At 39.5% G+C, this 24,321-nt stretch overlaps 1 protein-coding gene across 2 annotated transcripts in view; it reads left to right on the forward strand.

Annotated features, from left to right (window-relative positions):
• The first annotated feature begins 1,610 nt into the window (after positions 1-1,610).
• The window catches only part of GRAMD1C (GRAM domain containing 1C), a 98,970-nt gene continuing 76,259 nt past the window's right edge, over positions 1,611-24,321 (forward strand). The window contains exons 1-2 of one of the 2 annotated variants that reach the window (XM_055568214.1): positions 1,611-1,782; positions 8,657-8,804. The gene's annotated coding sequence lies outside the window, so the exon portion shown is untranslated. The remainder of the gene's footprint in view (positions 1,783-8,656; positions 8,805-24,321) is intronic. The other variant, XM_055568213.1, reaches the window with a different exon arrangement.

Genomic DNA, 24,321 nt, shown 5'->3' on the forward strand with positions numbered 1-24,321 from the left:
CTGTGCGGCTTAAACAACAAACATTTATTTCTCAGGGTTGTGGAGTCCGGGAAGCTTAAGCTCAAGACAACAGCAGATTCTGTGTCTGATGAGAGCCCACATCCTGCTCACAGACTGCCCTCTTCTCCCTGCATCTTCACATGGTGAAAGGGGATTAGGTGTCAATTCATGAATTTGAGGGGACACATCCACTGTCTGGCATCTACCTTTTTTGAAGCATTTGAAATCATGACACTTCCCTCCGAAATTCTTGAGCACAAATTTTCTATTAATAAAGATATTTTCCAACATAACCAAAAGTATTATCCATAAATAAATATCAATAAATTTATCTTCATCATTCATTATTTTGTAACACTAGCTCTAATAAACATTTCATATTCAGTATTTCTCAATTGTTCTAGAGTTCTAGAAATGTCATTTATAGCTTTTTTGGAACTAGGATCTGCAACAGTCAATAGCTTTTTATCAATAACTGCTATCGAAGATTTGAAGGAACAAGCCCTTGCCATGCAATTAATTCCCTTTTTCGCACTCTGGAGCATGGTATGTATGGTGAGAAGTAGAGTGGAGGCTTTGGGAGAAGTGACTTGTGCTAGAAGCCATGTCATAGTAGGCACAGGTATTTGAGGTTGAGAGCTAGGTATGGACAGGGACTCGTCCTGATTCCTAGTAAATACAGGCATGCTTAGTTGCTCAGTCCTGTCCGACTCTTTGTGACCCCATGGACTGTAGCCCACCAGGCTGCTCTATGCATGGGATTTCCCATTTAAGAATACTGGAGTGGGTTGCCATTTCCTACTCCAGGGGATCTTCCCAACCCAGGGATCACATCCGGGTTTCCTGCTTGGTAGGTGGATTCTTTACCACTGTAACCTGGAAAGCAATAAATAAACCATTCAAACATCAAAAAAAGTTACATCTCCTCTTTAATACAGCCACCAACATCCGGCTTTAATTATCCTTGAGGTTGCCACCAACAGTGACCCTGGGAGAGGGTCCAAAACACTGCATTCATTTCCAGAACTAGGATGCTTCTGAAGGCTTTCTCATGGAATAAAGTGTTCAGTGTCACAAAACGGTGAGTTGTCCTGACACACTTGAGTTGCAATGACTCACAGATGACAGTGAGTCCATACTGTGAAGTAAGGTAGTGACACGCAGCAACGGACAGTCCAGTGTTCTGGACCTCGCATGGATTTGCCTCCAAAGAAACAGCTTCTCCAGATCCAGTTCCCGTGAGCGCGTGGCCACCAAAAACCTTTCTGCGTTAAGCCTTGATTCTCATACACGAGTTGGTAAACCAGTTTGGAAGAGGTCATCTCTCTCAAGCCAACTAGAATCTTCTTCCAAATGTCTCTGACAAGTCCCCACGGGGCACCTGTCAATACACTTTGAAGTCCTCTTGGGTATTTTTATGGAAGAGAAACCACAGCTATGGTGTTTCTCAGCCACGCTTGGCAAAGTTTACGCCGCCGTCACGCTCAAGACACCCAAAGGTTGACTCAGCCTGCTGCCTAACAACAGTACATCCTGAGGGACGGGAGTCGGGGTGGAGGCTGGGAGTCCTGAGCGGCCCCCAGAGGGCGCCAGACGCCCCGAGGACACCTAAGGTGCCTCTCGGAGAGCTGGCGTGCGAGACTCCCGGGGCCGGGATCCCAGAGCGCGCGGCGGGAGAGGGCGTGGGGCGCGCGCCTGGCCGCCCCAACCCCGCGGGGCGCGCGTGCGCGGTACTCGGCGGCGGAGGGATCCGCGATGGAAGGCGCCCTGACTGTCTGCCAGGTAAGCGGCGCTGTTCTGGGACGAGTTCCCAAGCGAGTGCTTTACCTGGCAGTTCTCTTCGCGAAGGTTGTTAAAACCCTCTCAGATTGTGAAAATTATTTCCTCTTTTCCCCTTTCTTTTTCTTGTTGCTCATTGGAGTAATTTGCAAAGTTGTTACCGAGGAAACGGTTTCCTGTGCTTCCCGGAGCCTTTCCCTCTGGGCGATGGGCGAGGTCTGCTTTTCTAGGGGAGAAGACTGGCTTCTCGGGGGCGTGGAGTGTGGCATTGGGTCCTGAAATGTCCTAATCCAAACCTCAGGTCCCGCTGTCGTGATTCTGATCCCGTATCAGGATGATCCAGCCTCACGACGTTCCCTTAACTCTCAGCTCTTGATTAAAGGGCTCAGAACTCTGCTGCTGCTGCTGCTAAGTCGCTTCAGTCGTGTCCGACTCTGTGCGACCCCATAGACGGCAGCCCACCAGGCTCCGCCGTCCCTGGGATTCTCCAGGCAAGAACACTGGAGTGGGTTGCCATTTCCTTCTCCAATGCATGAAAGTAAAAAGTGAAAGTGAAGTCGCTCAGTCGTGTCCGACTTTTCGCGACCCCATGGACTGCAGCCTACCAGACTCCTCCGTCCATGGGATTTTCCAGGCAAGAGTACTGGAGTGGGGTGCCATTGCCTTCTCCAGCTCAGAACTCTAGATAGTTTAAATCACGGTGTGGTGTGAACCACGTTTTAGGTTTCAACTATCTTGGTTATTTGTTTACTACCTTATCTGATTAACGGAAGGACTTGCTGATTAATCTTAAGGGTGAAAGCCCACTTTTGTTGCAGGAGTACTTGCATTTCTGAACACTGTCCTCATTGCTTTTACACTGGTTGTGTGTATGTATGTATTTTACTTTAAGATAATCACAGAGCAATACCTTTTAATCGAGAGCATTTTACAGTTTACAAAACGTTAGAGGCATTCAAATAATTGTTGGATGAACAAATGAGTGGACTTGGTATTTCAACTGATTCTCAGAACCTTACGGTGAAATAGACCAGGTAAGATATTCATGAGCCCAAGCAGTCATTCTGGAGAAGGCGATGGCACCCCACTCCAGTACTCTTGCCTGGAAAATCCCATGGGCAGAGGAGCCTGGTAGGCTGCAGTCAATGGGGTCGCTAAGAGTCGGACACGACTGAGCGACTTCACTTTCACTTTTCACTTTCATGCATTGGAGAAGGAAATGGCAACCCACTCCAGTGTTCTTGCCTGGAGAACCCCAGGGATGGCAGAGCCTGGTGGGCTGCTGTCTATGGGGTCGCAGAGTCAGACACGACTGAAGAGACTTAGCAGTAGCAGAAGCAGTCATTCATTAAACTATGTTCCAGGTACTGCGTGTTTGGCATAAATGGTGAGCAACACAAACATGATCCCTGTTCTCAATGAGCTTATTGTCTAGACTACAGAGAGTTGTTGCCCCGACTGTAGAGTGGAGAAAGCAGATTTACAGAAGTTAGGTGAAAGTGAAAGTGTTAGTCGCTCATTCGTGTCCGACTCTTTGCGATCCCACGGACTGTAGCCGGCCAGGCTCCTCTGTCCATGGGATTTCACAGGCAAGAATACTGGAGTGGGTTGCAGTTTCTTACTCCAAGGGATCCTCCCGACCCAGGGATCAAACCGGGGTCTCCTGCATTGCAGGCAGTTTCTTTACCATCTGAACCACCAAGGAAGCTTAGAGAGGTTAACTGACTGCCAATGACCTCGCAGCTGATACCTAAGATTCTATTGTGGCCACTTGGTAAAGCCAGAATGGACTCTTACTCAACATTTGATTTGGAGATGGAAACTGATGAGCACACACACACACACACACACACACACACACCCCCGACACACACACCCCATGAAGAGGTTTATTACTTATATATAAAGGCTTATTACTTAGTGAAGGACATAGTTCATAGCAAAGAGGGAAGAACAGGACAGTCTTCTTAAGCAGATCCAAGGTGACTTGGAAGGACAAGGGAATGAGGCTGGCTCTGGGCTTTTGTGGCAGTTAGGGGGTGGGGTCAAGGGTTCCTGCCTGTGCACAGATTGTTGCTTTGTTTGACTCTGGCATCCACACCAAAAGAAAGGGCACCCAGACTTTTTTTTTTTACCAACTTGTGCATTTGAGAGACAGGGAGGAAGAAGGAGGGGTGAGGTTTAAAACTGTCTTCAGGCTAACATGAAAAGATTGAATGAGACTCATTATAATTTACACTTGATATCTGACTGATGACTGAAATGTACCATTTTTCACTTAGTTGAATTTTGAACTTAAGTAAGCCATCCTGGCTCTTGTATGAGGCCTAGAGACTGAAGTCAGTAAGGAAAATAAAAGTGCCATTGAATACCTTGTTCAGGAGTCCAGTGATGTGTATTTTGAGGAATAAAATGAGTACCTTGGCCACTGTTAGGAATGTCTGGAACTCTTGATGGGGATAAAGAGTGTTCTGGCGAGGCCTTTTATTGTGGCTTTAGTATATGTATCGACACTTGTGACCTTGATTTATATTTTGAGTATCTGAAAACAAGAGAGTTCCAGAGTTCTTTATTCCAAATGGTGCCACTGTTAGGCATGGCCCAAGAGTCTGTAAAAATGTGCAGATAAAGCCAGTTGTTGGCTGGAGTATTCAGGGTTAAGATAACTGTGGGCAGTTCAGTCAGTTTTGCTGACCTCTGGGTCCTTTCCTGCATCAGGGACATCCTGGGTAAAGGATGAAAAGCGGTGGTCTCCAGTGAGCTCCAGCATGTGGAGGGGTATTGATGCTGTCCACCAAACAGCAGGTTTGTCCATCAGACTAACAATAGGAGTTTAAAGTGTTGAGTGCCTACTGCTTTTCACTCAGTTAAATCCAAATTGGTCTCCAGGTATTCAAAGGGTGTGAGAGAGGGGTGACCTCTTCTTGTCCCATGACAAATGACAAAGGAGTGAGAACAGGGGAGGCCATGCCTGCCAGTAGGTGGGATATGTTGGAAGGCCCAGATTTGATTCTGTCCTGCAACAAGGAGACCAACACGGTGGCTGTGCTGAGCTTGCGAGGTCCTGCTGCCGGGAGGGCAGCTGGGTGTGGAGGGTAGGTTCAGAGCTTAAGAGCCTCTGCTTCTAGGGGCGTCCAGTGTGCTGTCAGTCATTGCTGTTCAAATGACATATTGTGTCGGGGTAAAGAGATAGTTTGTTGCATTAGAAGCCTGTGGACAACTTAGAGGCATCATGAGTGGTTCAGAGACTCCGGGAGTCATGAAGAGAGGCTGCTAAAGTATCTACAGTGAAGGATTCTTTGTGTGTCTGTGTATGTGCTTGTGTGTGTGTTTGGGGGTGGTTTGGGGGAGGAAGTAGCACTACTGGGAGTGTCTGTTATATTATAATTTTGACAACTTTCAGAATCTTTTTTGAGAGGGAGCCCTGTTCAGGGTGGACTGACCTGCAAGTAACAGCATAAACAGGCTTAAGTAGAATTTGTGGACAGCTAATACATCACCTCCAGAATCCAAAAGGACCTAAAAGATGTTGGATTTGTGGGTTTTTTTTTAAATTTAACTTATTTTCTTCATGTATACTTGATTTACAGTGTTGTGTTAATTTCTGCTGTACAGCAAAGTGATTCAGTTACATTTTTTATACTCTTTTCCATTATGATTTATCACAGGATATTTAATATAGTTCCCTGTTGGACTTGTTTTAATGTTGTTTCTTGACATTATCAGGGATGGAGTTGCCCTTGGTTTACCAAATAGTTTTCAGGAATTTAACCAAAGTAGCAGGCCTTATACTATGTGTGGAGCAATGACCCATCTTCTTTTCATGAGTATTTGTATGTCCTGAAGGAGTGTGTCAAAAGAATGACCTTAGAGGAGAATGTAACATCAATCCTGTGCTCTGGAAGAGACTTGGATACAGTTACCTGTAAAGGCTGTATAGAGTGGCAAGGCTTTTGAGATACCCTGTGTGTAGCCAGGTAGAGGTATATCGTGACCCCCTGGAGGTGAAGGCAAACTGTGACCAAGAGGTCACTGAACAGAACATGTTTATCAAACTTACAGCATCAGAATATTTATCAGTTTCTGATTGGATGGTGTCAGTAATTTTAATAGTATTGGATAGAGGGACCTTCATGGGTAGGACTATAGCATCAGAGATACACTCATCAACTGTGAGGCACTATTCTTCATTCCATCTTTACCAGGCCACACTGGGCTGCTAAGTACAGAAACAATAAGGATAATTCCTCTTTCAGTAATTGGGTCTTATATAATAAATCTCAATCTTTGAAGGCCTTGTTTTATTTTACATTGAGCTATGTTAACTGTTTTAACTAGAGTTGAGGGTAGTCCAGATGGTCTCACCTTTATAAAAGCCATTTTGCAAGCTCCTAAGACTTGATTTAGATTTATTACTCATTGGATCAGAGCATCCTTTGCTACTGCATGATATTTTAGGACAATGTGTTCTGTGATCAGGGAGAATTTAGGCAAGGTAGTTCTGGTAGTTAAGGTGAGATATACATATTTGTTGCCCATTTTATGTTGAGTATTTCCCTAAGATTATAGAGAGTAGCTTGTTTAGATTTAGTTCTTTAACTCTTCAGGAATAACTGTAGTTTGAGCCCAGTATTGACTAAAGCCATGAAGATTTGCCACTCAGTGCATTTTAGCAGGTATGAAGTTCATTCAAAACCTATGCTGTAAATCCCACTCATGGGCATATATTTGGAGAAAACTCTAATTCGAAAAGATACATGCACCCCAGTGTTCATAGCAGCACTGTTTACAACAGCCAAGACACGGGAACATCCTAAATGTCCAGATAAATGGATAAGGAAGAAGCGGTACATGTATACAATGTACTACTCAGACATGGAAAAGAATGAAATAATGCCATTTGCAGCAACATGGATGTACCTAGAGATCATCATATTAAATTAAATCAGACAGAAAAAGACAAAAATCATACAATGCCCCTTATATGTGGAATCTAAAAGAAAAAAAATGAATTTATTTACAAAACAGAAATAGACTCACAGAAATAGAAAACGATCTTATGGTTACCAAAGGGGAGAGCAGGGTGGGGATGTAGGAAGAGATAAATTAGAAGGTTGGGATTAACATATGCATGCTGCTATATATAAAATTGATAAACAAAAAGGATCTACAGTATAGCACAACGGACTTTTATTCAGTATTTTATAATAGCCAATAATGGAAAGGAATCTGAAAAAGAATATAGATATATAACTGAATCATTTTGCCTTATACCTGAAACTCACACAATAATGCAAATTAACTATGTTTCAATAAAAAATAGTTGTATATATTTAAAAACTCTATGCTGTAGAATTTTATTGTAGAAATTATTTTAATACGTTTTGGATTTCCAACTAAGTCAAATTGTGGACTTCTGTTTCAATTATTTTGTGTACTTGTTACTTCTTCCTGTATACATCTGTGTTTCTCTCTTTCTCTCTCTTTTTTTGGTGGTTAGTGAATGTACTTTGGGTAGAGGGGGTCCTCTCTATTTATATTTATAAATTTCTTCCTCCAGAGAACCTCAAATCAGTATCACCAGGGTTTGGGGCTTCACCCATGGCAGTGTTTACTTCATAGAACTTAGGGAACTCAAGCTTAAGTTTATTATTTTTTAAGTCAGAGCTCATTTAAAAAAAAAATAGGAGTATAATTGCTTTACAATGTTGTATTAGTTTTGCTAGTTTCTGCTGTACAACAGGGTGAATCAGCTATATGTACACATGTATCCACTCTCTCTTCTGCCTCCGTCCCACCCATGTAAGTTGAGTTTGAATTACCCTTTGCTGTGCTATGTGGGTTCTGTGGGTGCTTTTCCCTGTAACCCTGAGGATCAGCATTTTTGTTCAAAGAGGCATAGGTTGTGGCTGCAGTAGTGGCAGTGCTATCTAAGAGTCCTGGTGAGCTTTGTGCTCTTATAACAGATGCCACTTCACCTCCCTTTTCTCTCTTTTTTTAGCTCCATGGTGACTGCTTTCATGAGTGGCCACCTCATGGGCCCCTATCTTGCACTGGATATAATCTTTTCCCTAAGCCCTGAGGTGGTGCTGGTGGTGGTCAAGAATCTGTCTGCCAATGCAGGAGATGCAGGAGACACCGGTTCAATCCCTGAGTTGGGAAGATACCCTGGAGTTGGAAATGACAATCCACTCCAGTATTCTCGCCTGGAAAATCCCATGGACAGAGGAGCCTGGCAGTCTACAGTCCATGGGGTCGCAAAAGAGTAGGACATGAGTAGCGTGTGCACATAAGCACTCTATACATTGAGGGTAGTGCCTGGTTGAGATACCGCATTCATTTATTTCTTTCATTGTTTGTATAAATCAGAGTTAATTTACCAGTTTCCTTACCAATGGGCAGTAAGGTTGTTTCCACTTTCTTTGTATTAGAAACATTGTTGACCTCATGTGCACATTAAATTGCTGAATTGTAGTACATTTATACCCATTTCAAACCAATTGCATTGCAAATTATTCTCCAAAGAGGTTGAACCAATGGTTACTTTCATTACATTGTATTTATTATTATTATTATTTTTACTGTCTAATTGTTACTGTAGCTGACTGAACTTCTGGAGGCTAAGGACTTTGTGTTTTACTCATTTTTGAGTCTCCAGTAGAAACTAAATTACCTAATAAATAGTAGTAGTTGGAAAATATATGATGTGTGTATGAATATATGAACTGGAGAAGCAAAAACATATTAATTACTGTTTTCTAAAATCATAAATATTGTCCTTTTCACAATAATTTGTGTATTTTGGGCATTTATTGTTTTCTTTTTAAAATGAGCATTTCTCAGTACGTAATTTAAATTGTTTGATACTTATTTCCAGGTAAGAAACGAAAGGAATTCAAGCTTTGCCGCTGAGTTAAGGAAGAATTAGAGGAAAATCCTACTCCACTTGTGGATGAGAGGGATATAGTGTCAGCTAAAAAACAGGGCCAAATATATATAATTGGAGTGGTGACTGGAGCTTTTGGGTAATTTATTTTCTTTCTTATATCTTAATTTTAACATTAAATGCAAGATTTCTTTATAGTATTTATAATATTTTCTTATTAGCGTCTACATTTTAGATATTTAAGTTTTAATCTAGAGCCCCAAAGACATTTTTGATTATACTCTGCTTTGCCACTAGAAGGCACTGTTGTCTGGTTTGATGGAGTTGGAACCGCCTGCTTCAGTTTCCCTGGGAGAAATCTGCACCACAGAAATGGATTCCACTTACATTGTTGCTCCTTATATTGGCAAGAGACTAATATTACACAGAAACTATAGTTCTCAGTGTTACTGAGAAGCCAGCTATTTTACATAAATTTGATTGAAAGAATTGGTTCCTGACCCTAAAAGGAAGTTTAACAATGTTTGGCCTGTAGTGTATAATGATTTTAAGATAGGTTTTAAAACTGGAAGTTTCATATTCTGTTTGCACTGTGCTCACCTGGTTGCATATCCTGGATATGCTTCAGGTTTCCCTACTGTAAAATGAGATTCCTGCTTCTTGATTAGGAGCGCAGTCTTTGTAAGAACAACATTTCTGTTACCATGTGAATGCTTGCAGTTATTGTTTTAACGGACTCATGCTAAATCCTATGACAGTTATGAGCCATTTGATACAATCTGGTGTAATGCCACTGTAAGTGAAATTTATATACGATTCTAAGGCATATATAGTTCCAATAGTAGTTCATTAAGAAAGCTCATCTCTTGATCAGGCATACTTGGGAACAGAATTTCTCAAAATTTTAGAGTAGTCTAAAAAGACATTAATAGGTATAAGGATCAGTTTAAGCACCATCATTCTGTTTATAATTAGCAGCTCATTTATTGAATGCTGTTGAATCTTAACATTAATAACACATTCTTCCTTCCTATTGGAAAACTTAAGATTTTTTGAACCATATCCCTAAGGAAAATATTTGGTTGCTAAGAAATATGCAAATAAGTGCACATCCTAAAAAAATATGTCCTCTATGTTGATTACGTTGTTTTGATCACATTTTGAGAAAGTTTGACTGTTGTAGTATTTTTTCCTTTCTGCATTGGGTTTTATAGTTTACGTTATTGTTTGGAAAGCCTTTATAACTCCAAGGGCTAAATAGTTACCATGACAGACCTAAAGCATCAAAAAGGGTAAAGCAAGAAAAGAAAAAAGCAAATGAATGAGAGGATTTAGAAATAGAAGGAAAGAGAAAAATAGAGCTTTGTTCTGAGCTTTACTACTCGTTAGTATATTGACCCAGCAGACTTGGCAACACTTGATTAGAAATGCAGAGTCATGGGCCCAACCTTGCACTTACTGGAACAGAATTGACATTTTCACAAGATTTCCAGGTAATTTGTTTGTACATTCAAGTTTTAGAAGCACTGATTTAGTGCTGAATGTCCACTTCGGCCAATTTAAGTCTCTATGATGATTGTGAACACTTTACTTTGAGGAATTTTTATATGAATTCACATGAAATAGATTTAGAGACAAATATAACATCTCAGAAATTTTACTGACCTTTCCAAAGGTCACTTTCCAGAAACCAGAACCATCATAAGAAGCAAACAGAATTCCAGCTGAGCTATTTAAAATCCTAAAAGATGATGCTATTAAAGTGCTGCACTCAGTATGTCTGCAGATTTGGAAAACTCAGCAGTGGCCACAGGACTGGAAAAGATAAGTTTTGATTCCAATCCCAAAGAAGGGCAATGCCAAAGAATGTTTAAACTACCATACAATTGTACTCAGTTCACATGTTAGCAAGGTTATACATAAAATTCTTCAAGCTAGGCTTCAGTGGTATGTCTACTGAGAACTTCCAGATATACAAGCTGGGTTTCAAAGAGGCAGAAGAACCAGAGATCAAATTGCCAACATTCATTGGATCATAGACAAATCAAGGGAATTCCAGAAAAATATCTATTTCTGCTTCATTGACAATGCTAAAGCCTTTGACTGTGTGCATCACAATAAACTGTGGAAAATTTGATCACCTTACCTGTCTCCTGAGAAACCTGTATGCAGGTCAAGAAGCAACAGTTAGAACTGGACATGAAACAGTGGACTGGTTCAAAATTGGGACAGGAGTAAGACAAGGCTGTATATTGTCACCTTGCTTATTTAACTTCTATGCCAAGTACATCATATGAAATGCCAGGCTGGAGGAATCACAAGCTGGAATCAAGATTGATGGGAGTTACATCAACAACCTCAGATGATACAACTCTAATGCCAAGAGAGGTAAGAGAAACTAAAGAGCCTCTTGATGAAGGTGAAAGAATAGAGTGGAAAAGCTGGCTTAGAACTGAACTTTCTAACTATGACAGACCTAGACAGTGTATTAAAAAGCAGAGACATCACTTTGCTGATGAAGATCCATATAGTCAAAATTAAAGTTTTTCCAGTTATGTATGGATGTGAGGGTGGACCAAAAGAAGGTGCCAAAAAATTGATGCTTTTGAACTGTGGTTCTGGAGAAGACTATTGAGAGAGTCCCCTGGACAGCATGGAGATCAAACCAGTCAATTCTAGAGGAAATCAACCCTGAATATTCATTGAAAGAACTGATAGTGAAGCTGAAGCTCCAATACTTTGGCCACCTGATATGAAGAGCCGACTCATTGGAAAAGACCCTGATGCTGGGAAAGACTGAAGACAAAAGGAGAAGGGGATGGCAGAGGATGAGATGGCTAGATAGCATTACTGACTCAATGGACATGAATTTGAAGAAACTCCAGGAGATAGTAGAGGATGGCGGAGCCTAGTGTGCTACAGTCCATGGTCACAAAGAGTCGGACACAACTTAGTGACTAAACAATGACAAATGACATCTCAGAAGTTTTACTGACCTTTCCAAAGGTCACCTATCCAGAAACCAGAACTGTCAACAACTTAGAAGCAAATAGAAACAAAAAAGAACCTGAATACCTAAATGAGAGTTCACACTGATGGATCTTGTAAGAGGAGAGTCCCTAAGCCTTCATATGGGATTTCTTTATTATTGATTTTTCTTTATAAGCCTAAATAAGAAGATTCCCGTTGGGTAGTTGAATAGATTATTTGAGACCTGAATTATTTGGCGATAACATATGGTCAGTAGCAAGAGATGACAGGAGCCACTCAAGGAGTTTAGGAGCCTGAGCCTCTCAATGTGACAGCCAAAGGTCTGTGCAGATCATTGACTCTAATATAGCACTGTAACTGTTCAAAATGAAGGTTAAGACGTCTGGAAAATAAATAGTACATTTTTTCCCCTCTGCCATTTTAAATCCATATGCTTCCACCACTCACTTCATGTTGCCATTTTCATGTTCTCCTGGCAATAAAGTAGGGGTTGAATTGAAATGTGAAACCATTGGGTGGTGCTTTGGGTGGCGTGGGGGTGGGGACTCTGAAGAGCTCCAGTCCTTTATGTCTCAGTGCAGAAAGAATTCAGTGAGAGGCAAAGTGATAGATAAGAAGTGATTTATTAGACTAGGAACACTTGTGAAGCTTATAGGCAGGCGGGCGAGAGGGTGCCACCTCGAGAACTTACTGGGCTATAGTTTTATAGAGGAAAAGTGGGGAGGGGGGAAAAGACCTTCTTTGTCATTCTTGAATGGACGTCATACTTCCATCATCAGCTCCTCCTCCAGGTTGGGCAGGGGAGTTTTTCTGTCCCTACATGGTAAAGCTAGGTCAACAAATTATTGTTTCCTAGTAGTATGTGTGCTGAGAGCATGTCTTGACTTACTGAGCTCACTGAGCAGGATGTGGGTCTCATGCTGTCATGGTTTTATTGTTTGGGGCTTGTCTCATGCTTCCATTGCATTGTCTTGTTGCCAAACAAGCCTGCTTGGTTTTGTGGTTAAGCAGACCTACTTTCCTGGGTAATCATTAACTTAAAGGGTCTCCCATGTTTTTCCTACTTACAATCCCCTAGTGGGATTAATGTTTTAATCACCTACTTTGTCCCTTTACTCTGTCCCTATCAGAATGAGTGCAGTAAGATGGCGAGGTTCACTGAGGGATCCAGAATTAACACAAGGAAGACCAAGAGCGTAACAGGAAGATATTCATGAGGCACATGACCTGGTAGTTAGCAAAGAATTAGAAGGGTGTCTGAGCTTCCTCAGTGGCTCAGTTGTAAAGAATCTGCCTGCAGTACAGGAGACGCAGGAGACACAGGTTCAACCCCTGGGTCAGGAAGATCCCCTGGAGAAGGGAACGGCAACCCACTCCAGAATTCCTGCCTGGAGAATCCCGTGGAAAGAGGAGCCTGGCGGGCTACAGTCCATGGCATTGCAAAGAGTCAGACATGACTGAAGTGACTGAGCATGAGCACAGAACTCTTTCACCAGAACATCTGAGGAATCTAGATTTGGGCCTTTTCACTTTGGGAAAGTTTCTACAAAAGAAGATTGTTCGCTCTATAAAGTTTTGGTAGGTAGAGAGTTAAGCCCCAGGAATCTGAAACATTCACTCATGTGGAATACCTCGTGTATTCTGGCTTGACTACCTGTGTTGATCTAACTGTACTGAATTTATGTTTAATTTTACCTTATTGAAAAAAATTGGGGGGGGTGGTTTGGGGCAAGCTATGGCATGTGGTTTCTTAGTTTCCCAACCAGGGATCAAACCTGTGCCCCCTGCAGTGGAAACTTGGCGTGCTAACTGCAGTGAGTTTAGAGAGTAACGTGATACAATTGAACAGATTGGAGATCAGGAAGAAAACACCTCGGGTAGAGTGTGTGCTCTGCCCCTGGTGATCTCACTGTGTAGTGCTCTTGACTATGTTGCTTAACCTGTTTGGCCTCAGGTGCTTCACTTGTAAAATTAGACATTGGGCCATAGCATTGCAGCTATGTCTTCAATCACGAAAGAGTATGTGTTGAATCACGGAAGAGGGTTATGGCTAGCAAGCGCTCATAATTTACAGTCCTGAAAGAAAGTATGTTACATGGGGAACACCTTCCCTTAACATTGTCCCAGTGGTAAAAAGACTGAAAAGTTCTAGATAAGGAGACATAGTATTTGTCATATTGGAAAATTGTCTTGCTGCTTCCCCACACCAAAAGAAAAAAAATGGTGAAAACAAGAGGATACACTAAAGTGAACCAAAGTTTATTGTCTCCCCTTCCCCAACCCCAGGTTGATTTCTTTTAGGCCCTATCTATCTGTTCTTATGCTACTTAACAATCTGGCTATTAAGTGTCTTTCTGATAATAGGACTTTAAATCACCACAGCAATAGATACTGAAATCACCAGCTACCAATTTTTGATTTCCATCTTACAAACATAGGAATCTTGTTTTATTTGTTTAATTTTTTTAATTTTAAAATGAAAGTATTTAATCCTAGTATGTGGGGGATGAGTTTTATCATTAATTTTTAAATCCTAATTAACAGTAAAAATTATGTGAAATGAAGAAATTAAATTTAAAATGAAGTTAATAGCAAGTAAATATTTGTGCTTTGCCCTTTAACAGGAAAAATACATAGCAAAGGGCTTCCCTGGTGGCTCAGTGGTCAAGAAGCTACCTGCCAGTGCAGCAGAGATGGTTTCGATCCCTGGTCCAGGAAGGTCTCACATGCCGCAGAGCAACAACTGTGCCCACGCGCCACAACTGTTGAGCCTGTGCTCTAGAGCCTGAGAGCCACAATTACTGAGCCCATGTGCCCTAGAACCCTTGCTCTGCAATAAGAGAAGCCGCCACAACGAGAAACCTGCACACTGCAACCAGAGAGTAGCCCTCACTCTCCACAACTAGAGAAAAGCCCACATAGCAGCGAAGACCCAGCATAGCCAAAATAAGAAATAAATGAAATTATTTTTAAAAATTCTTAGAAATATAGCCAAAGGAAAGAAAAAACCCAAGTCAAAACCCTTATTTTCTTTCCTGACTAAAGTAATGGTGTATTCCCCATGGATTAGGTCCCAGAGGAAAAGCATACAGAGCTCTGCAGCAGAAACATTTATTTAGTAAAACCTCTTAGTGATGCAGAGCTTGCAGCTATTGGGAGTATAAAAAGAGATTTTCTGTTATGTAGGTTTATAAGATGACATCCTTTACGGGATTTTTTTTTAATACAGGTATTAATGCTTTGGGTTAAGTACTTACTATAATATTAAACAGTCTTTTGTACCTTGGTATTTCATTACTATTAAGTTTGCATTTAAAAATATTTGTCCGTGCTTGTGATGGGTCGGTTAAGGTTTTCTATTTCTTCCTGGTTCAGTTTTGGAAAGTTGTACTTTTCTAAGAATTTGTCTATTTCTTCCACGTTGTCCATTTTATTGGCATATAATTGCTGATAGTAGTCTCTTATGATCCTTTGTGTTTGTGTGTTGTCTGTTGTGATCTCTCCATTTTCATTTCTAATTTTATTGATTTGATTTTTCTCCCTTTGTGTCTTGATGAGTCTGGCTAATGGTTTGTCAATTTTATAAACAAATGGGATCTAATTAAAATTAAAAGCTTCTGCACAACAAAAGAAACTATAAGCAAGGTGAAAAGACAGCCTTCAGAATGGGAGAAAATAATAGCAAAAGAAGCAACTGACAAACAACTAATCTCAAAAATATACAAGCAACTCCTGCAGCTCAATTCCAGAAAAATAAATGACCCAGTCAAAAAATGGGCCAAAGAACTAAACAGACATTTCTCCAAAGAAGACATACAGATGGCTAACAAACACATGAAAAGATGCTCAACATCACTCATTATCAGAGAAATGCAAATCAAAACCACAATGAGGTACCATTTCACACCAGTCAGAATGGCAGCGATCCAAAAGTCTACAAGCAATAAATGCCGGAGAGGATGTGGAGAAAAGGGAACCCTCTTACACTGTTGGTGGGAATGCAAACTAGTACAGCCACTATGGAGAACAGTGTGGAGATTCCTTAAAAAACCGGAAATAGAACTGCCATACGACCCAGCAATCCCACTGCTGGGCATACACACCGAGGAAACCAGAATTGAAAGAGACACGTGTACCCCAGTGTTCATCGCAGCACTGTTTATAATAGCCAGGACATGGAAGCAACCTAGATGTCCATCAGCAGATGAATGGATAAGAAAGCGGTGGTACATATACACAATAAAATATTACTCAGCTATTAAAAAGAATACATTTGAATCAGTTCTAATGAGGTGGATGAAACTGGAGCCTATTATACAGAGTGAAGTAAGCCAGAAAGAAAAACACCAATACAGTATACTAATGCATATATATGGAATTTAGAAAGATGGTAACGACAACCCTGTATGTGAGACAGCAAAAGAGACACAGGTGTATAGGACAGTCTTTTGGACTCTGTGGTGGGGGGGGAATGATTTGGGAGAATGGCATTAAAACATGTATAATATCATATAAGAAACGAATCGCCAGTCCAGGTTCGAATGAGGATACAGGAAGCTTGGGGCTGGTGCACTGGGATGACCCAGAGGGATGATATGGGGAGGGAGGTGGGAGGGGGGTTCAGGATGGGGAACACGTGTACACCCGTGGCGGATGCATGTTGATGTATGGCAAAACCAATACAATATTGTAAAGTAAAAATAATAATAATAATAAAAAAAACCCCAAATCATAAGGGTCTTAGGGGGGAAAAAAGGCAAGGTACATGTAAACCCAGCAAGGAAGTAGGAGAAAGCATGAACTTGACAATTAATTTCTTCACTTTTTACAGTGCTGTCTAAAATGGAAACATGCAGTTAAATATAAATAAAGAGAAATGAAAAAAATAAAAATATTTGTCACTTGTATATGCATGCATGCTAAGCTGTTTCAGTTTTGTCTGACACTTTGACGCCCCACGGACTATAGCCTGTCAGGCCCCTCTGTCTGTGGGATTCTCAAGGCAAGAATACTAGAGTGGGTTGCCATGCCCTCTTCCAGGGGCTCTTTCCGACCCAGGGATGAAACCTGTGTCTTTTTGTGTCCTGCATCACAGGCAGATTCTTTACCACTGAGCCACAGGGAAGCCCATGTACAAATAAATAGTATGCCTGCTGCTGCTGCTGCTGCTGCTAAGTCACTTCAGTCGTGTTCGACTCTGTGCGACCCCAGAGACGGCAGCCCACCAGGCTCCCCGTCCCTGGGATTCTCCAGGCAAGAAGACTGGAGTGGGTTGCCATTTCCTTCTCCAGTGCATGAAAATGAAAAGTGAAAGTGAAGTCGCTCAGTCGTGTCCGGCTCTTAGTGACCCCGTGGACTGCAGCCCACCAGGCTCCTCTGTCCATGGGATTTTCCAGGCAAGAGTACTGGAGTGGGGTGCCATTGCCTTCTCTTATGTTTTAGTAAAAATATTTGGATTTGATTTTTTTCTAGGTCATGGTCTAGTTTTTCTGATTGTACAGGAAATCGAAGTCTTTCTTGTGTGCTTTGTCCTTGACTTATGGTGTGATCACAGTATTGTTATTCACAGGTGAACTTCTCCACTTGTGGGGGATGAAACTTGCCACAGTCCTGGTCTATATGTACATCATGATGATTAATTAATGTTTCCCTGTAAAAATTGTTTTAAAATGCCCAAGAGGATTAATTAGTATGTTTATAACATACTCTGGCAACTGTGGAGAAGAGGCTTCCTATAATACATTGTCCTTTACAACATATCTTGACTTTTTTTCAAGCTAAAATGATATTTTGGATTTTCACTTTGGAAATTGAAAAGATTAAGCTCATTTTCCAATTTCTGTTGCATTAAAGCATATTTTAGGAAATTAAAAATTTTAATTGAAGATATTGTTTGAAATATCTATGTCTCTGAACACTTTTAGACTTAATTATAAAGAATAGGAACTAACACTTTTGACAGTATGGAGAGGACTATCTAACTTAAAAGCTCTTTTGCTACAAAGTACCTCGAAATTCTGGATGAAATGTTACAAACATATTTGTAATCAAATGCTTTTCTGGGCTTACAGGTAGCAAGGGAAATACCTATGGGCTAAAGGAGAAGAGGGAACTGATTATCAGATTTGTGAGCATATGAATGTATGCCAAAGCAGCCCTAAGGAGTTCGTTAGTCTCAGTAGCCAAAGGTTTAATGGCCACACTGGGGTAGAGGATGGTGCCTTGAATTTGTAGAAATTAGAACTGAGAACTCTTTATAAAGCCATGTCTCTTGAAGAGTTTTACCCTCTGTGGAAGGATAGGTTGAAGACAAGGAAGCTTATCTGTCTAAACTTGGGCTTGGGTTGGTGGGAGAAACTGGGATTTACTGTAGTTCATCTTTCATAAAGTTTTGGGACTTGGATTTAATACTTTATGAGTGAGCAGAAAGAGATTCAATAAATAGCATGTTAGTCCTTCAAAAACTTCATGTCAAACTACCAGAGTGAGCTTCTGTGACTGTAGTCATACTTTTCTCAGTCATTACATTATTTTAATTGCATTTTTTCTCTGCTCAAGATGTTACTTAGTAATAAGTAGTAAAGTAGTAAAATGGCCTAATGATAGTCAGTAAAAATAAAGGTATGGAGTATTGACATCTGGAAAAAAGTGTGTGAAAGTGTTAGTCACTCAGTCATGTCCAACTCTTTGCAACTCTAAGGGCTATAGCCCACCAGACTCTTCTGTCCATGGCATTCTCCAGGCAAGATTGCTGGAGTGGATAGCCATTCCCTTCTCCAAGGGGTTCTTCCCGACCCAGGGATTAAACCCAGGTCTTCTGCATTGCAGGCAGATTCTTTACTGTCTGAGCCACCAGGGAAGCCCACTGACATCTGAACCAGCATTATAAGTACTTTAAACATTTCCCCCTCTTAGGTAGAATTAACACCTTCGTTCTATCCCTACTAACTTTTCCTTTTTTTCCTCTTTTTTTTTCCACTTGTAGTTTGAGATAAATACTATTTTTCCTTAAAAAAATTTTTTTTTTGGCTGCACTTCAGGGACCTCATTCCCTTAATGAAGAGCTTGAACCCACACCCTCTGCACTGGAAGGTCAAGTCTTAGCCATTGGACCACCAGAAAAGTCCCAAGATAACTTTAGATTCACATGGTTCTAAGAAATAATGAGAGATTCTGTACGCTTTAAAAAGTTTTCCCTAATGGTAACATCCTGCAAAACTGTAGTACAGTGTCATAGCTAGCATATTGATAGTGATAAGGTCAAGTTTTAGAACATTTCTATCACTAGAAACATCTTTTTTTATAGGTTACAACCCTTTTATAGACACAATCATTTTCTTTCTTCCCCTTGCCCCTACTTAACCCCTGGCAACTGCTAATCTGTTTTCTATTTCTGTAACTGTGTCGTTTCAAGAATATTATATAAAGGGAATAGTATAGTTATGTAACACTTTATGTTGGCTGTTTTTACTTATCATATTTCCCTGGAGATCCATTCATTTTGTTTTCTGTACCAATAGTTCATTCCTTTTTAATGCCAAGTAACATTCCATGGTATGGATGAGTTCACCATTCATCCATTGAAGAACACCTGGGCTGTTTCCAGTTTTTGATTATGATAAATACAGCTGCTGTAAACATCGATGTACAGGTGTTTGTGTGAACTTAAGTTTTCCTCTGGGATATATGCCCAGGAGTGCAGTTGCTGGGTCATCTGATAGTTGCATGTTTAGTTTTACAGAACTGCCAAGCTTTTCTAGAATGCTATACCATTGTACATTCCCACTAGCAAAGTGTGAGAGATACAGTTTCTCTGCATTCTTGCCTCCTCACTGAGGGTTTTTATCATGAAAAGGGCCCTTCTGTGTAAATCTGAATTTTAGAATATAGCCATACCTTGTTTTATTGCATTTTACTTGTTTGCATTTCACAGATACTACATTTTTTACAAATTGAAGTTTTGTACGAACCCTACGTTGAGCAAGCCTATCAGTATCATTTTTCCAACAACATTTGCTCACTTTGCATTTCTGTGTCACAGTTTGGAACTTTTTCAATATTATATTTGTTATGGTGATCTGTGATCAATGATCTTTGATGTTACTATTTTAATTGTTTTGGGGTGAACTATATAAGACAACCTCCTCGGTTGTGTGGCTTGTGGGATCTTAGTTCCTGGACCAGGGATTGAACCCACAACCTTGGCAGTGAAAGCTTGAAATTTTAACCACTGAACTGCCAGAGAATTCCCCAGCAGCAGGGTTTGAGAGGATTGACAGTAGCCCCTTGCGCCAGGCTTTTTTTTTTTTTTTTCCTTTGTCAGTCTTTTTAGAGGTTTTCTAGTTTCACTGATAATTTTAAAATAATCATCTCTTTTTTCATTGATACTCTAATTGTTTTTGTTTTTCTGTTTCATTGATTTCTGTTCTATATGTAATCTTTATTATATATATACTTTTTTGCTCATGTTGGGTTTATTTTGCTCTTCCTCTTCTAAGTTTTTGAGTTGGACAATGAGATTATTACTTTTCTTCTTTCCTAATGTGTTCATTTAGTGCTATAAATTTGTTTCTTAGCTTTCTTGTTCTTGTTTCTTGTGACCCACAGATGTTGATTTATTGTGTTTTCATTTTCATTCAGTTCAGTATACTTTTTTATATCCCTTGAGGCTTTCTCTTTTATCCGTGGATTATTTAGATATGTGTTTTTTAGTATCCAAATGTTTGGAGATTTTTGTGCTGTCTTCCTGTTATTGATCTGTAGGTTGATTTCATTGTGGTGAAACACAATCTATATAATTTCACTTCTCTTAACTTGTTGAGATATGGCTGAACATATATTCTATCTTGGTTATGTTCTAATACAGTGAAATGTGAACAAAATGATGTGTGTCGTTTCTAGAGGGGAGCCCTTAGAGCTGGTACCCTATTTGCCATCTTCCTGTCCTAGGATGGTGGAGCCCTTATTAGCATATGTCCCTATGTTAGAACAGTGTGGAGCTAAGGCTTTTGCAAACCCACATTGTTCATTTATATTTAAACAAGACATAAACCCTTGTTCTTGTAAGCACTGAGACTTTGAGGTTTGCTTATTGATACAGTAGTCTAGTCTTTTATGACTAATGTACCAAGTTAATTTACTCTTTATTTTTTCACTTTATCTTATTCCAATCTGTTGCCCAAAACTGCCTGAAAAATCCGCTTCTGAGATTGTGGCATGAGCCGCCACAGATACTAATCACTGAGACTCTCCAGATCATTTTTGATTAGCTAGGTGCAAGCCATTAAGACTTTTGGACTGCAAAGTGCTAGTTTATTGAATTTTACTGTGTTTGCATGTAGAAATATGCACCAAAACTATTTGAATTACTTAGAGTGAGAGGGTTGTTATTTTTTTGAAAATAATGTTAGCAAAAGAGGAAATTGGGACCTTTAAGGACAGATACTTAGCATTCTGATTATAATTATATAGTTAATAATACTATATTATATACTTAAAAGTTGCTAAGAAACTAGATGTTAAATGTTCTCACCACAAAAAGAAATGATAATTATGGGATGTGATGGAGGTGTTAGCTAGTGCTACAGTGGTAATCATATTGCAGTATATTAGTGTATTAATTAACACATTGTATACTTTAAATTCATTCAAGTATATGAATAAATAAAACTGGATAAATTCATACAGTTAGATGTCAATTATATCTCAAGATTTTTTTTAAATGGATAAAGACTAAATGTTTTCTTCCTAGAATATGAACATTGCCTTCAGTGTAAAATAAAATGAAATAATTTTGAATAAATTATAATAGTTTTTCAAATTATGCAATTTATCATATTAAATTTTTTTAACAAATAATTTTTATTGCAGTATAGTTGCTTTACAATGTTGTATTAGTTTCTGCGGTATAGCAAAGAAAATCAGTTATACATATACATATATTATCTCTTTTTTAGATTTCCTTCCCATTTAGGTCACCACAGAGCACTGAGTAGAGTTCCTCAGGTTATATAGTATGTTCTTATTAGTTATTTATTTTATACATAGTAATGTTTATTTGTCAATCCCAACCTCCCTGTTTATTTCACCCTCTTACCCCCATGGTAACTATAAGATTGTTTTCTACATCTGTGACCTATCTCTGCTTTACAAATAAGTTCATCTGTACCATTTTTCTAGATTCTACATATAAGTGGTATTATACAGTATTAGTCTTTCTCTTTCTAACTTACTTCACTCTGTATGTCAACTTAAACTTGATATTTAATTTTTTATGTAATTTCAATTTTTATAAATTTTAGGAATTTTTTAAAATTTGAAAATAGAAAATTATACAAAGAAGAAAAGTGAAATTCCTTGTTTTCTTATCAACCAGAGAAAATTATTCTGAGATATTTCCTTCATTTTTTTCCCTTGTATGCTTGTGAACTTTTTTTCCTTTGGTATAATTGGCATCAGTATGTTTTGTTGTTCAATTGCCAAGTCGTGTCTGACTGTTTGCAACCCCATGGACTGCAGCACGCCAGGCTCCTCTATGCTCTGTTATCTCCTGGAATTTGCTCAAATTCATGACCATTGAATCGGTGATGCTATTAATGTCTAACCATGGAGAAGAGAGAAGGCAATGGCACCCCACTCCAGTACTCTTGCCTGGAGAATCCCGTGGATGGAGGAGCCTGGAAGGCTGCAGTCCATGGGGTCGCTGAGGGTTGGACACGACTGAGCGGCTTCACTTTCACTTTTCACTTTCATGCATTGGAGAAGGAAATGGCAACCCACTCCAGTGTTCTTGCCTGGAGAATCCCAGGGACGGGGGTGCCTGGTGGGCTGCCGTCTATAGGGTCACACAGAGTCGGACACAACTGAAGTGACTTAGCAGCAGCAGCAGCATGTCATCATCTGCCATCCCCTTCTCCTTTGGCCTTCAGTCTTTCCCAGCATCAGGGCCTTTTTCAGTGAGTCAGCTCTTCGTATCAGGTGGCTAAAGTATTGGAGTTTCAGCTTCAGCATCAGTCCTTCCAATGAAATTCAGGGTTGATTTTCTTTAAAATTGACTGGTTTGATCTCCTTGCAGTCCAAGGGACTCTCCAGTACCACAGTTCAAAAGCATCAGTTCTTCAGCACTCACTCTTCTTTATGGTCAGCTCTCAGATCCATACATGACTACTGGAAAAACCATAGCTTTGACCGTAATGGACTTTTGTCAGTAAAGTGATGTCTCTGCCTTTTAATACACTGTCTGGGTTTTTCAGAGCTTTCCTTCCAAGGAGCAAGCATCTTTTAATTTCATGGCTGAATCACTGTCTGCAATGATTTTGGAGCCCAAGAAAATAAAATCTGTTATTGCTTCTACTTTTTCCCATTTGCCATGAAGTGATGGGACCTGATGTCATGAGCTTAGTTTTTTGAAAGTTTTAAGCTAGCTTTTTCACTGTCCTCTTTTACCCTCATCAGGAGGCTCTTTAGTTCCTCTTCCTCATGTATTGACTCTTTTATCATTATGAACATATCTTAATCTCTAGGAATATTTCTTACCTTAAAGTCTGTTTCAGCTGATAGTAGTATAGGAACTCTAGTTTTCTTGTGATGACTGTCTGCATATTGTATATGTCCATTCTTTTACTTTCAGCTTCTTTGTCTTTTTGTATCTAAGTTGTGTGTCTCTTGTGGACAGAGTATAGTTGGGTCTATTTTTATCCAGTTTGACAATCTCTGTGTTTAACTTATTTATATTTATTGTATTTACAATATATATTTACATTTTAATTGGAAATTTACAAATTAATTGGAGATAACTTGGATTTACAAATAGCCATTTTGTTTTCTCTGTATCTCATATATATTTTTGTTCCTCTGCTCCCCCTTTATGTGTCAAATAAATACTTTTTAGGATACCACTTCAGTTCCTCTTGATTTAAAAATGTAGTTGAGTGTTTTTAAAGGATTGCATGAGGGATTACAGTGTACATCAGAACCTCTCACTGTACACTTCAGATTACTAACTTAATTCTGCTAAAATAGTGAACCTTTGTTCCATCCTAGCTCCATTATCTCTCCCCTGCCTTTATATATATATATATATATATATATATATGTCTCATATGTGTTTTATATGTATGGTACATATATATGTTTGTTCTATGTGTGTATCAATTTCACTTTAATGTGTCTAAGTCTGAATCTCTTGTCTTTATCTTATTTGGGATTCATTACTCTTCTTTGATTTGTACCTTGTCCTCAAATTTTGAAAAATTTGACCAGTATTTACATATTTTTCTGCCTCCCTTTTCCTTCTGATACTCTCATTACATGTATTTTGATTCACTTAATGCTGACACACAGGTCTCTGAGTCTCTTGTTTATTTTCTTCAAACGGTTTTGTTTCTGTTCTTCAAATTGGATAAGTTTTATTCATCTGTCTTTAGTTCCCTGATTCTTTCTCTGCCATTTTGAATCTTCTTTTGTACCCCTCTACTGAATTTTTTATTTTGGTGATTATAGTTTTCAACTTCAGAATGTCAGGGGTTTTTTTTATTAAAAAAAGTTACTTGTTAAGATTCTCTGTTGAGATTCTTTACTTGTTTATATGAGTCACTATCATCATACTTTCCCTTAATTCTTTGAGCATTGTTCTCATTAGTTCATTGAAGATATTTTAAATAACT

This window comes from Bubalus kerabau, chromosome 2 (genome assembly GCF_029407905.1).
Source record: "Bubalus kerabau isolate K-KA32 ecotype Philippines breed swamp buffalo chromosome 2, PCC_UOA_SB_1v2, whole genome shotgun sequence".
Lineage (NCBI taxonomy): Eukaryota > Metazoa > Chordata > Mammalia > Artiodactyla > Bovidae > Bubalus > Bubalus kerabau.